The sequence below is a fragment of the Anolis carolinensis genome, chromosome 1 (assembly GCF_035594765.1).
Source record: "Anolis carolinensis isolate JA03-04 chromosome 1, rAnoCar3.1.pri, whole genome shotgun sequence".
In the NCBI taxonomy this organism is placed as follows: Eukaryota; Metazoa; Chordata; class Lepidosauria; order Squamata; family Dactyloidae; genus Anolis; species Anolis carolinensis.
Genome location: NC_085841.1, coordinates 164,667,255 through 164,681,979, shown reverse-complemented (window position 1 = coordinate 164,681,979; position 14,725 = coordinate 164,667,255). Strand labels below are relative to the sequence as shown.

At 39.8% G+C, this 14,725-nt stretch overlaps 1 long non-coding RNA gene across 3 annotated transcripts; it reads left to right on the top strand.

The window, feature by feature from the left end:
* The first annotated feature begins 5,601 nt into the window (after positions 1-5,601).
* On the top strand, positions 5,602-14,313 carry LOC134292596 (uncharacterized). 3 transcript variants are annotated; one of them, XR_009999855.1, is made up of 3 exons: positions 5,602-5,680; positions 12,479-12,577; positions 14,055-14,313. It is a non-coding gene; the product is annotated as an uncharacterized LOC134292596 (long non-coding RNA). The 3 variants fall into 3 exon arrangements; XR_009999854.1 differs by lacking the exon at positions 5,602-5,680 and having other exon boundaries at positions 9,395-12,577; positions 14,074-14,313; XR_009999852.1 differs by lacking the exon at positions 5,602-5,680 and having other exon boundaries at positions 9,395-12,577.
* The last annotated feature ends 412 nt before the right edge of the window (positions 14,314-14,725 follow it).

Genomic DNA, 14,725 nt, shown 5'->3' with positions numbered 1-14,725 from the left:
AAGCATGGTGGCTATTTTCCTTTTATTTTATAATAGCTTGGGTACTCGGCATTTCCCAAGTTATTAGAAGAAGTCATTTTTTTTTATTTTGCAAAATGCATAAGGTTGTGGATATAGTACAACTCACATCATGCCAGGTTAACCCCCTGACACTCTATCAATACTTAAAGTTTGTCATGTTGGGCAAGTTTGCTCTAGATGCATCATCGGTGGGGTTCAGTGTGCTCTCCAGCTGCAGGATGAACTACAGTTCCCACCAGTATGTTCAGTTGGTCATGGAGGTTCTGTCTGCCAAGTTAGGTCCAGGTCCATCATCGGTGCAGTCCAGAGTGCTCTCTGATTGAAGGTGAACTATACACCCCAGTACCTACAATGGCTATAAATCAAGGTGAATTCCCCCCCAAACCTCTCCAGTATTTCTCGTTGGTCATTGGGGTTCCGTGTGCCAAATGTGGTTCAGGTCCATTGTCAATGGGGGTCACAGTGCTCTGATTTGATGTAGGGTGAACTACATCTTCCGACATGTGGAGTCAATCCCCCAAACTCCTCCAGTATGTTTAGTTGGTACTCAGTTCTGCTCTGTTTGAGATGCAGAGTTGAAAAGAATAGGAAAGAGTTAAGGGAGAGGAAGTGGGAAGGATCATGCAAATTTCATACCAGTGGAGAGAGTAGGGAACACTGGGATGGTCACGATGGAGGAAACACGTAAAATTTAGGATGAAATTGTCCCCAAATGAAAGCATTCCTTGGGTGGTGGGCCGTAGTGTTTGGGAAGGACATTGGCAGGGTTTAAGTTTTATGTTCATGGTGCTCACTATAACCTGAAATGTCACTGAAGGGGGTGCTTTTGGTGGCTCTTCAGCACTGTGGGTTATAGCTGTTTGTGGAAGCAGGAGCCTGTCTGTGGAAGTGGGCACCCCAGCCACATACACACATACACATTTTCACTTTTATGATGTGTATAGATTTATATTTGGCATTGGAAAGATGCTGGAATTGCACAATTGCACTAAAATATAAAATAAAAATAAGAAACAGTACTTATGTGGGAAGTCAGGATTCTGAGGCTGTGTGCAAGTATGATTGAAGGACCACAATTTGGGGAAACAGTGCAATTGTGCGAATGAAGACAGTGTGGTATCGATTCTATTGAAGTTGCCAAGCCACTTTGTATTTGCTCTGAATGATTATACAGCTATAATGAAATAGGATATTCATTCAATAAAGTCCAAAGAGTCTTGTGTAGCATCTTAAAGATTCCAACTTCTGGGTTGTTGTGTGTTTTCCAGGCTGTATGGCCATGTTCCAGAAGTATTCTCTCCTGACATTTCACCCACATTTATGGCAGGCATCCTCAGAGGTTGTGAGGTATTTGGAGAAACTAAGCAAGGAAGGTTTATATACAGTAGAGCCCCACTAATCCGAGCCCCACTAATCCAAGACTCCATATCATCCAAGGCGCCTGGGAGCCCCCAGATGGCGTAGTGGACTAAGTGACTTGAAGGTTGGGTTGCTGACCTGAAAGCTGCCAGGTTCGAATCCCACCTGGGGAGAGTGTGGATGAGCTCCCTCTATCAGCTCCAGCTCCATGCGGGGACATGAGAGAAGCCTCCCACAAGGATGGTAAAAACATCAAAACATCCGGGCGTCCCCTGGGCAACGTCCTTCCAGACGGCCAATTCTCTCACTCCAGAAGCAACTCCGGTTGTTCCTGACACGAAAAAAAAAAACCAAGGCGCCGCCGGGGGTGCCCCTCCCTCTCCCTCTCCCTCTCCTCACAAGCGAAGGGAGCTCAAGAGAAGGAGAGGGAGAGGAAGGAGGAAGTGCCCCGGAAGCGCCCCACGATCACTCGTGGGCTGCTTCCCAAGGGGTGAGGGCTTGCCAAGGGATGTCTCCTTGGATCTCCCTTGGCCAGGCCCTTGCTGGAGGAAAGAATTTCCTCCAGCAAGGGCCTGTCCGAGGGAGATCTGTGCCACAGGTTTTCCTCTGCCAGGCCCTTGCTGGAGGAAAGAGTTTCGGGGAGATCCGGTGTGATGTCCCTCAGCGAGCCCTTGCCTTATCCGAGGAGTTCGGTTATCCGAGATTGGACTGGCCCCTTTTTCTCGGATAACTGAGACTCTACTGTATATGTGGAAGGTTCTGGGTGTGGGAAAGAAGTCTTTTCTGTTGGAGGCTAGTGTGAATGTTGCAATTAATCACCTTGATTAGCATTAAATGGCCTTCCAAGCTTCACATCCTTTGTTCAGAGTTGTTAGCTGCCCCTTATTGACTCATGACTGGAATTCTTCTGTTTTCAGAGTGTTGCTCCTTGTTTACTGTTCTGATTTTGGAGTTTTTTTAATACTGGTAGTAAGATTTTGTTCATTTTCATGGTTTCCTCCTTTCTGTTGAAATTGTCCACATGCTTGTGGATTTCAGTGGCTTCTCTGTGTAGTTTGACATGATAGTTGTTGGAGTGGTTGAGCATTTCTTTGTTCTCAAATAATATACTTTGTCCAGGTTGGTTCATCACATGCTCTGCTATGGCTGACTTCTCTGGCTGAGTTAGTCTGCAGTGCCTTTCCTGTTATTTGACTCTTGTTTGGGCGCTGCATTTGGTGGTCCCTATGTAGACTTGTCCACAGCTGCATGGTATACGGTAGACTCCTGCAGAGGTGAGAGGATCCCTCTTGTCCTTCGCTGACCATAGCATTTGTTGGATTTCTTAGTGGGTCTGTAGATAGTTTGTAGGTTGTGTTTCTTCATCAGTTTGCCTAGGCGGTCAGTGGTTCCCTTGATGTATGGTAAGAACACCTTTCCTCTGGGTGGATCTTTGTCTTTACTCTCATGGCTTGTTCTTCTGATGTCCATGGTGGAGAATCCATTGGCCTGTGGAGCCCAGTTTAGGTGGTTTGGTTCACCTTGGAGGAGGTGAGGTTTGCAGATTTTTTGTGTACAATCTGTCAGGGCTTTGATTGTGCTTCTTTTTTGACTTGGGTGATGGTTGGCGTTTTTATGAAGGTATCTATCCGTGTGTGTAGGTTTTCTGTAAACTGTGTGGCCCAATTGTTGATTGGGTTTGCGTATGACTAGAACAGATTTCCTTCCTTTTCTTTTTCCATGGTGAATTGGATGTTTGGGTGGATGCTGTTGAGGTAGTCCAGGAACTTGCTGAGTTCGTCGTCTCCATGGCTCCAAATGGTGAAGGTGTCATCAACATGAACCATATAGTTGGCTTTTTTGGTGCTAAAAAAGAGTTCTATCCCACACACAGGACCTTCCACAGATATTTAAACCTTCCTTGCTTAGTTTCTACATATACCTCACAACCTCTGAGGATGCCTGCCATAGATGTGGGTGAAATGTCAGGAGAGAATACTTCTGGAACATGGTCATACAGCCCGGAAAACACACAACAACCCTGTGATCCCAGCCATGAAAGCCTTCGACAACACACGCAAACTTCTGTCTCCCTCCCCGTCCAACCTCAGAAAGCTTCAGCAGGTAGAGCTGTGAAGAGAAATGGGAAAATATAATTGAGGAGAAACATACAGTCTGCATCATAAATGCAATATGATCCCATTTGTCACTTCAATGTTGAAGTCAGATATTGCACAGACAGTAAGCGGGAGGGAACAGCAACCAACCTTTTGCTTACAGCCTTTGCCAGTGAATTATGTTTTAATGCAATTTAGCTGTAATCTCTGACTATTTTTGTTAGCTATAATTAGTAAAATATGTCTGTTTTCTCTGTGCCTCAAAATGTCTGAACATCTGCCAACTCTCTATGCTTTTTCTGACATGCAGTGTAACAAGTAGACCACCAAACTCTATTTACCAATATCTGTTTATTTACATTCCATGAAATCTAATAAGGTTTGCCCCCACCATTCTAGTGAAATGCTGGTCATTGTGAAGAACATCAGAAAACAAACATTGGCTGGATTTCTAGTCCTGAAAAGTTTTTGGTTTTTATCCAGTCTGCCCAGCTTGTTAGACTTTTGGCATTCTCCTGTTTTGAAGCACTTCCAAGAAAATAACAAAGGAAAGGGAAAAGTTGCAAGGTATCTTTTTTATTTAGTAGAAGGTATAGAAGGAGCCCCCAATAGTGCAGTGGGTTGAACCGCTGAGCTGCTGAACTTGCTGACTGAAAGGTCGGCGGTTCGAATCTGGTGAGCGAGGTGAGCTCCCGCTGTTAGCCCCAGTTTCTGCCAACCTAGCTGTTTGAAAACATGCACACGTGAGTAGATTAATAGGTACCGCTCTGGTGGAAAAGTAATGGTGCTCTATGCAGTCATGCCAGTCACATGACGTTGGAGGTGTCTACAGACCATTTCAGTTTAGAAATGGAGATGAGCACCAACCCCCAGAGTCGGACACAACTAGACTTAATGTCAAGGGAAAACCTTTACCTTTACCTATAGAAGAATTTACAGCCATTTTACTTTGAAAGGGACGGACTCATTTCCTTCTATTTGGATCCAATGGAAGAAGAAGCTTGTAAAATTGTATATGAATTTCACATATGGAGATTTATATTATCCCAAAATCCTTACTTAGCTGAAGTTGCCCCATGTTGTTACTCTTGTGACCACATTTCCCATTATTTGTGGCCATTGGCTATGGAAGAGAACCCATGGAGGCTGGTCCATTCATACACACAGTTAGTATGTGTATCTTTAAAAGAGGGGCTCTCTTAAGTAATAAAAGATGTCATCTCACAAGGTTTTCCTCACTATTAGATCCTACATATAGCTTCTCTCTCTCTCCCTGGCTGGGCATGAATATGGACTTATACTGACAGGTACTCGAAGGGAATTCCAATGTAGAAGGAAAAAGGAATTGGAGGTCATATGTAACTGGGAACATCCGTAATGTGACAATGAGACTATGCTGTACTCTATGTCCAGATTTGTAGATCGGAAAATTGATTTTATCATCTGTACTCAAGCATGCACACAAGCATTCCTAGAACATGAAATACACTGATATTAATGTGTAATGAATATAATTATTCGGAGCAGGTTTTCTGGCAATCTTCATTGGATGGCAAAGCAGAAACTGAAAATATGCAGCCAATTTTATCCCTTTAAGACAGGAATATTTCATATAAGCTCTTAACAAACTAGATCATCCTTAAGAACAGCCTGGATATCCAAATAAATACATTAGTGGGGATCTCTGTGTCCTATTTGTGTCCTTTCTTCATTTGACTGGACGTTGACTCCACCTTTTCAAACAATGCATCCCATTTAGCTCAGGGCAGAGATGGTTTGTAGTCATTTCATGAAATTGCCTATTTCATGCATTTCCTTATTAGCTTTCTGTGCCTAAGCTGCTTTAGTTTTCCCAGTATTACAGTGCATCTTGATGGACCTTTCTACAGTTATATTTTTGAAATGAAATTCCCAAAACACCAAAGTCCACCTGGGAGTATAGAATTGTTCCCAAGTTCTGGGAACTGAACCAGCTTATCTTGTTTCCACAAAGTATCTGCAGCAGCTTTTCACCAAATTCCCATTCTAGTTTACTGTCAGTATTCACCTTGTACTTTGCCACTTTAGAGCTACCCATGCTTGTGACTTTTGAGCCAGGAATTAAAATTGTCTGCTTGTGGATTTCAGGCTGATGGGGCAATAAATCCATTCCAGGTTTTGGTCTGAAAGGATCTATCCAAAGTGCTGAAACTCTTGAAGATAAGGTTTGGACTCTTATGGCTCTTCTTTAAAATGCAGATTCATTGTTCCACTGACATCAGTCACAAGTTACTCCTGAGGCTTGCCTTAGTTTTGGCTAATATCCAAAGATGCCATTAGTTTAAAACAGTAGCTAGTGATTTCCCTGAGGCTGCACTGGAAGCAAGCAGTTTATTTATTTATTTACTACATTTATATCCTGCCCTTCTAACCCCGAAGGGGACTCAGAGCAGCTTACAGATAATATTTACATAGGTAGAAAAGGTAAAGGTTTCCCCTGACATTAAGTCCAGTTGTGTCCGACTCTGGGGGTTGGTGCTCATCTCCATTTCTACGCCGAAAAGCTGGCATTGTCCGTAGACACCTCCAAGGTCATGTACACCTCCAAGGTCATGTAATATTTACATACAGTGTATTATATCAATAACACAGCACAACACTAGCACTGTATACCAGCATACTGCGCCACACCACTATACTGCAATATTACCAGCAATATTACATGTAATAAATAATATATAATTAATATTATTATATTGTATTATTATTAGTATTATATTGCATTACATTATAATATTATTATCAACATTACATGTATATATAATATATTAATTATTATTTATTATTGTAAATTATATTGTATATTATATACAATATTATATATATATATATATATATACACACACACACACACACACACACACACACACACATACATACACACACACACATATATATAATACTATATTATTAGCATAGCATGTTACTGGGGGGAGGTGCCTCCAGCTGATGGCACAGGAGACAAGATGGAAATGTCTTCTCAGCTTCCCCTCTTCGCCCTAGAGCATCCTTTATGGGCTTGGTGTGCAAGAGAAACAGAGATATTTCCATCATGTTAAACTTTGGGGGTTTTTTTATTATGTCAAAAGATAGGCATTGACCTACACAGGTTTTCTGCACTTAAAATGGGTCTCTTTCCACCAGCATTGAGCAAGTTCTGGCCAGTACCATGGTTGACATAAAATAAGAAGGAAAGATTCAGCTGTATGCTGCTCTATTTTAGTGAACCTAATAAACTCCATCTTGATAATAGCTGACATTTCCCCCATGGCTTCTATTGTTTGCTGGGCTCTGTCATTTGTGCATAATGCTGTAACTACAAAATCATGTGCTAAGGCCCAATAATCAGAAGTTATGGCTACATACAGTGCAAGACCCTGAGAATATCCTCTAAAACAACAAATAAACTCGGAATACATTCTGTGTGCTGCTCATATAGACTTCTGGCAAGGACTACTATATTATTGCTCATGTGTACTTTGTCACTGTCTACATAACTTTGAAGTGCCATAAAATATTTGTACTTGATATAAACATTTATCCAACTTTACCAGTACTGTGAGTAGATAAGGCTGAAACCAGTGCTGAGACTTGGTAGATCCTTTGGTTAAAGTTATTGTTTGTTGTCCTCTTGCCTTCCTGCTCAACTTCAGGGCTCAACTCAGCTTCTTGTCTCATGTGGAAGATAAGTCTGATATTTCAGATCCTACTCCACACCATCAAATAAGAATGACAATATATGGTCACCCAAATAGGATTTTTAGAAGTGATTTGTAGAAACTAAAGTTTCCCCATTTCCTGATTTGCCTGTACTCTCATGTCAGCATTTTGCAAGTCTTAACTGTGAAAAAATTAGAAACTGTGCCAACTCAGACACCCTTCAGTCTGGTCTATTTAGGCCAGGCATTGGTGTCATGAGCTGGGTATTCTAACATTTGGGTTGCACCTGCTAGCAATACAGCTGGCCAGCAAACTGAGTAAAGTTTAACTTGTGTTTCTTACACTGAGCCATTTGCCCTTCATGGGTTCTGGAAAATATCACTTACAATTAAAAAATAATGAAAAAAATGTGAGATCATTCCAGTTAATAACCCCAAGGTTTAGCATGTTTCAAATGTTTTTACTAACATTGAGTTGACATTCTCCCCCTCCAACCAATTTTCTGAATCCTTAAGAGATCTTGGGGTAATAAACAAAGAAGGAACGTTCAAATGAACTTCAAAAAGCATGAATCCCTTTTTATGAAGTGCCCAGTTCACAGATTTTCTCTCTCAACGCCCCTCCCCAGCCAAGCTTCAAAACTGCTATGAGCAAAAGAAGGCTATGAAGAACAGACGCATGAGCCCTGTGGACCTGCTCTAATCAAGACTTTGAAAGCAAAGTGCCAAAATGTAGTGTAAAGACTTGGTGCCATCCTCGATGAGCAGCCTCAAGGATAGCCTTTTTTAAATTGCTGGATTTGACTAGATTTCTCAAAATCCCTAAACCATAATCAAATTTAGTATAGTCAGTCCTTCATGTCTGCAGATTCTGCATCCATGGATTCAACCACCCATAGCTTTAAAATGTTCCAAAAAAGAAAAACTTCTGAAAAGCAAATCTGCCATTGTATGACAGACATGATTTTACTATGCCATTGTTTATAATGGGATTTGAGCATCGATTAATGTTAGTATCCATGGGGAACCATCTCACAATGGATATCAAGCTCTCACTGTATGGGCAAAAATTACATGTGCTATCATTCAAACTGGACAAGACATGGTATGATAAGAAGGTATGGTGTACCTTCTTAGAATCTCATCACATTTGGAAAATTCCCCGTCGTAGAACATTTCAGCAATGCAGCCAGCACGGAGTCCACCAAATCTCATCCCATGATGCACAGCTACTTCTGACGGGGCTTTGTGCTGGCTGTGTCAGTGAACTGTTCTACGATGGGGAATCCTGAACATGAGAGACTGCCCAAGTTCAGTAAAATAATCATGAGGACAGTGCAAAAACATGACAGAAAGGTACACTTTCCGGCATGTGATGGGCAAGCAGGTGATGTGGGCAATGTGGGGTGCTGGGCAATTGATTTGCCCTGCTGCCCCACAATTTGCCCCACTGCCCTATGGATCCCCCTGCTGCCCTCTGCATTAAGAACCTTCATGTAATAAAGTCCTGGTATTTTAATCTTTTGTTTTTAGGTAGTAAAGTTCTTTAGTCTTCTCTGTCCAACAGTGCTAGTAACTCACTAAATTATAATTACCACGATTCCATACCACTGAGCCATGGCAGTTAAAGTGGTATCAAATTGCATTAATTCTACAGTGATTCTGCTTTTCTTGCCATGGCAGCATCTTGTGGGATCCTGGGGTTTATTGTCTGGTGAGGCAAGAAAGCTCTCTGGAGGAGGATTCTAATGTTCCCCCTTCAACTGCCAATCCCAAGATGAAATTTAAGCCAAATCAGAGCGCTATAATTGTGTAATGTAAAAGGGACCCTTGTCAGCAAATCTGAGCCTAGAACAAAAAAGCTGTTTAAATTTTAAAAGTGTAGAAGAGGATGGGTTTTGTAGCAGTAAAGCTAGGGTTTTTTTTGATAAGGGAAAAATGTGTGGTCTCCACCATCATTTTCAACAAGGGGACAATTTCTACGTAGCAGTTTGATGCCACTTTCAGTGCCATAACCCCATCATGCTGAATTCCACACCTCTAGTTTAGTGAGTTCAGCCAGGATCAATTTGTAATCAATCTATGCATTTGGGAGATCATTTTTAACTGTCCTCCTATATCCTTGAATGACAGTAAGGTTGCTTCTGCCACTGCGACCCATCTTGAGTCAGGCTGCAACCCAGTAATGGGTCTTGACCCAAAAGTTGAAGATCAATGTTTGGGAAGATATCTTCATGCTTACACACGTGGACTTCTATACAACAAGCCTGCTACTATTTGCTAAGCAGATCTAGACCTCATCCTTAGTACTTTCCCATTCTGACCAAAGTTATCTGGAGCGATCTCATGCATTGAGGAATGCAGACAAAATAAGGCATTTGCTTTTAAAGAAAGCAAACAAACCACCAAACCCCTGTATCTTAAGTCCCTGCTGATGTAATTATAACCACATAGCAGTGTGGGCACCCTGTGGTTATTTTGTATATCTGTGCTCAAGGAGTTGTGGTCATTCTGTATGCAAATGTGTCTGGGTGAGCTGCTGCTGGTGGAGAGGCGGTGCAGTCCCCCAAATCATGTGGTCGCTTTTGGGCTCCCAATCTCATCCCCTTTTCCAAGATGAGGGCTGCTCCTCTTTCATCTCTTGGATCCAAATGCACCATAATAAATAAAATTCTTCCTGTCTGAAAGATACATTAATTTTGGTGGTCTCAAAAGTAATGAAAATAAATACTTGACTTGGCATCCCGAGTCCCTGGCTTGACTGAAGACCAGAATCTGTGTACTTGGAGCTGTTTTTACAAGAATATAAGCTGTAGGAAAAACCTTGGCTTCAAGGCCCAGGAGCCTTGTTTGTGAGATGAGGGAAAGCAAGAAAAGGCAAGATGTGGGCAGCGAAGTCTAACCTGAAGAGGTCAGAGGTAGAATTTTCACTGGAAAGAAGAACAGTGCAAAGTGTTACAAGGAAGGGCTATTCTGGACACAGTCCCTGGCCACCCTTGATGTGAATCAGATTTTGCCAGCCATAGGCACACTGACTATTACCAGCACCACCATCACTACAAATGGTGATCTTAGCCAACAGCTTTGGATGTGTACTTGTCCTCTATTCATTTGGCTGGCAGCCTCAACTTTACTTGGAAGTCAATTTCAATGGACCTTGATTTCCAAATTATCAGCATAATGTGCCAACAAAAGTAAAGCACATTTCAACTTGAACTTCTAAATATAGCTTTTAGAAGTAAAACAACTTAAGATTACTAGTATCCATTACTCAGCAAATATGATTACGATTGGGCCGAATGTGTTTGTTTAAGCTTAACACTTGGCTATTCATGTGCAACATCCTAGCCTTTGCCCATGGGATTACTCTCCCTCTCCCTCTCCCATCTCTCATCCCACCTCAGCTTCCTTGTTAGGTATATACTGTAACCAGGTGCATTGGCAGAATTGATATATACTAAGGCTAATTTAAGGAGATACATTTATTTATTGTTCAGTACAAAGTACCCAGTGCTAAGTCCGGTAACCATTATACCTAAATGTGATTTTTTAAATAAAAAATCATCCCTCAATACATGATAATACAAACTAATCAATTAATAGAGCTATTTATGTGTTTTCAACAGTGATAAGCTGCCCTATAACCCACCCACCCTACTATCCACCACCACCAAAAAGACCTTATGGATACAGTACTAACAATTTAACAAAAGAACATTATTATTTGGTATTAATTGCTCCAGTGATAACAGCCCCTAAGGAATTCCAATCCCTGATGGTACAAGCCTAGTAAAACACAAGAGAGAGAAGTGAAAGAGTGGATTTTTTTACTTCCCAAAAGAAAACAGTGGGAGAGAAATCAATCTCTACCAGTCCCAGGATTAACATAGCTCTTCCTTCATTCTGCTTGTACCATCAAGATATTTTTGTCATAGAAACTGATACCACTATCTGTTTCATTTTTACTGATATACTCCACCACAGATTGCTGGGGAAAAACCTATGGATCATGTCAAATTCCCATAGCACGTGGATGTTTCTTTATATGAGGGTAATTTATCTGCATAGTGGTGTTTAGGAGGGTTGATTTCACTTTCACTCACAGAGCAATGGAGAAATTCAGAAGGTCCATGTAAAATAGAATAAACTTGTTTTTAAGCATAAGCATTTTAAAAATTGCTAAGCATTCTCAAGCCCCTAAATTTGCCTAAGGTATATATGAGACATGATTTTTTTTGGTCATATGAGTAGTGTTCTGAATCTTCTAGCCTGCTTTTGCAGATGGTTCAAAAGTTTCTTAGCTTCTGCTAAGGATTGGCGGATGAAAATGATAGAAATTATGAGCATGGACAGATTAACACAATTAGCAGCAGGTCAATAAAACGAAAAAAGAAACAGATTGGGCTTTATTGACCAATTTTATGAAACAAGAAAAAATCAGAATACTACTTTAAAACAGGAAGAAAAATGAATTTAGGTTCTCCGGGAATCATTTAAAATATCAGAGGAGGAAAAGATATACAAGAAAGACAGCAATCATTGACTATGTATCACGATGAGGAGGATTGGAGGTCAACATATTTTCCTCTGTTTACCTGTTTTCCTTTTTTTTTCCCCTTTTCCCCACTATACCCTTTTCCCCATCTCTTTTCCCATATCTTTCTTTTTTATTTTACTGAAAATCTTTAATAAAAATTATTTTAACAAAAGAATGTTAATAAACCAATAGATAATATTGACTGTATCAGTTACACTAGTAGTGGATGCATTTCTGATGCCAATTTGAAGAGCTGGTTGTGATCTATCAATTATCACAAACACCAATGCAAAACTGTGCAGATATTAAGTTCTCTTTACAAAGTCCTTTTTTGAAGATATAACAATTAAGATGATTGAATTTGTGGGGCATCTGTGGTTGTACCTAAACTATGGAATCCCCTAAATAAATGCTGGGCTGTGTTTTACTCCAACTTCACAATCCCTGGAAGTAACTTCTAAAACCTATTTTGCATACCTTTTACCTGAAATATTATTGTAACTGATTTTAAATGTTGAGTTGTATTATTCATTTGAGTTCTAGTTGCAATTTGTTAATATTTTGTCAAAACTATTGTCTATTTTATATGGCTGTTATGTTTCTATGTTTTAAATGTTTGGATTCCTTTGTTTTTAATGTTTATGCTGTTTTAGTTGATATGTGAATTTTGTTTCAGGATGAAGTATATATATGCAGTCATCAATAAGTACTAATATTTTTAAAATATCAAATGTGCATGAATAATAGGATTTATACTCAACCCATAGCAGGATGGCCTTATATGAGCACACCGTTTTGATAAAAACAACAAGGAATCATGTGTCATCCAAAGACTGAGAAGTTTGACTTGGCATGCTCCACCAAAGGTAAAACCTTAATCTACCAAAAGGTTCTTTGTTGTTTTCACTGCAACAGATTTGCTCACGTGCTATCTCACCTGCTTAAATACCTTATCTATATAATACTTTCTTGAGTATGCCAAAATAGATTTCAAGCAGGAATATACCATAGTAAGGGATAACTAAACAAATAGGAAACCTACTACCATGATATGAGCAGAAAAGTGTGAATCTAGAAATTTGACAAATATAAATGTGAGAAGCATCTATACCTCCTCCACAAAGGATTGCTATAATTGTGGTTAAGAAGAAAAAGTATTCCTTGAGTACATCTTTGTACATACAGTTGCATGCACCTCCTGAGTCAGGGCTAGACATCCTCCTTGTGGGATCAATTTCAGCCCCTTCACGAGCATGCAAAAACTGGTTCAAGATTTGGTGATATAGTGGCAACCAGAAATGTATTTCTCCATAACTGGTTGTGAGATAAACTTTCAATTTAGGCTTAAAGTAAATGTGTAGGAGTGCAGGTTTTGTTTCAAAGAAGAATTGTGCTCCTTGGAGACTTCCACACATTGCATATTTTGCCAACACACCTTGTTCTAGCACCATTTTTAAGAAGGCATGTTGCTGTAATATTAAATGTTGTTAGAGTGCCACCAGAATTTGGGGTGGGAATGGGGATTCTCATCCCATACTGATAACCTAAATGCAAAGTTTGGAATCTTATTTTTAACAGTAATTTATCATGCAACATATCATATACAGGCAGTCCCTGGGCTACAAACATCCGATTTACAAATGACTCATAGTTCAGAACAGATGTGAGAACAGAAAGTGAGAGAAATCTACTTCTAGGAAGGGGAAGTCACTCCTGGAAGGGATTTTCATAGGGAAAAGGTATCTCCACTGAACCTTCCTCACCAATCCCTGCTTCCACAAGATTTTTTTTTCAAAATCAAAATATTACAGGGATAGAAAGTAAGATGAAATCCTCTGAACAGGGGCACAGATAGAAAACAAACACCACGGGGTATTAACCCTTCCCTATACTATCCAAAAATAGATAGATAGATGTATTTTTTGTTGCATATGCTATTGAATGTGTGCCTTTTTGTATATAAACTGCTCTGAGTCCCCTTGGTGAGAGAGGACAGTCTATAGATAAAGTTGTTGTTGTTGTTGTTGTTGTTATTTATATTAATGTTATAATAGTCTTTAAGTGATATTACATTAGTTGTTAACAATCCCCAATCAGCTTTGACTACTATTTTTATAAAGAAAATTGAGTTGAGAATGTCAAAAAATCTGAAATATTCAAATTTATTAACTTGGCTCATGACCTATTTGTATAATGAACCTGCATTGTGTTTGGGCAGATTTTACTCCTGGAATGCAATCATGCTGAGGTTCTTTTATGTGAGAAAATAAGATGGCTAGTTTGTATTTTAGAAAATATATTGTGACATGAAAGCTAACAGGAATCCTAATTTTCTGACTAAAGGTGCTATGCTCACTTCCAGCCCAAAAAAGAACAATGGACTTTATCCAAGAGAAGTCAAGAAAAGGAGGAAGAAGGAGTGCAAGAGAAGCCGATTGGTCAGAGCAAACAAAGAGCAATGTAGCAAATTTGAGATCACTCCCCACCACATATATATCTTTCTTCTGCATTGATATACATTAATTCATCCATTTCAGTGCCGATTGCAACTTCCTCTGAAACTTCCAATAAAAATACCCTTTCATAATTGCTTTCAAAATAACTAGAATATTGTATGTAATACTCTAAGTTATTCAGTTGTTGTGCCATAGTCATTATCCCGCCCCCCAAATGATGATGTTGGAGAGAACTGTATGACTTGTCACTTGTTACTTCCAAGTTCTGCTTATATATCTTACACCTTATTGAAATCATTTCTATAACAACATTCCAAAATCAATGCTTTGCCCCTAAAATGAAATTAAGATAACAACTGTGTTATTTTATGCCCCTAAAGTGAAATTGGGATAACAGCTTCACTATTCTTTGACCTCTTATCCTTTGATAAGCCACAAGATCAGCATTTGGGACCCCCCCAAAAAAAACTCCATCCACCTTACACTGTAACATATATCAACTGAGGTATTCTGGTAAATAGACCCAAAAAGTGCAACAGATGGAAATGTATAAAAAAG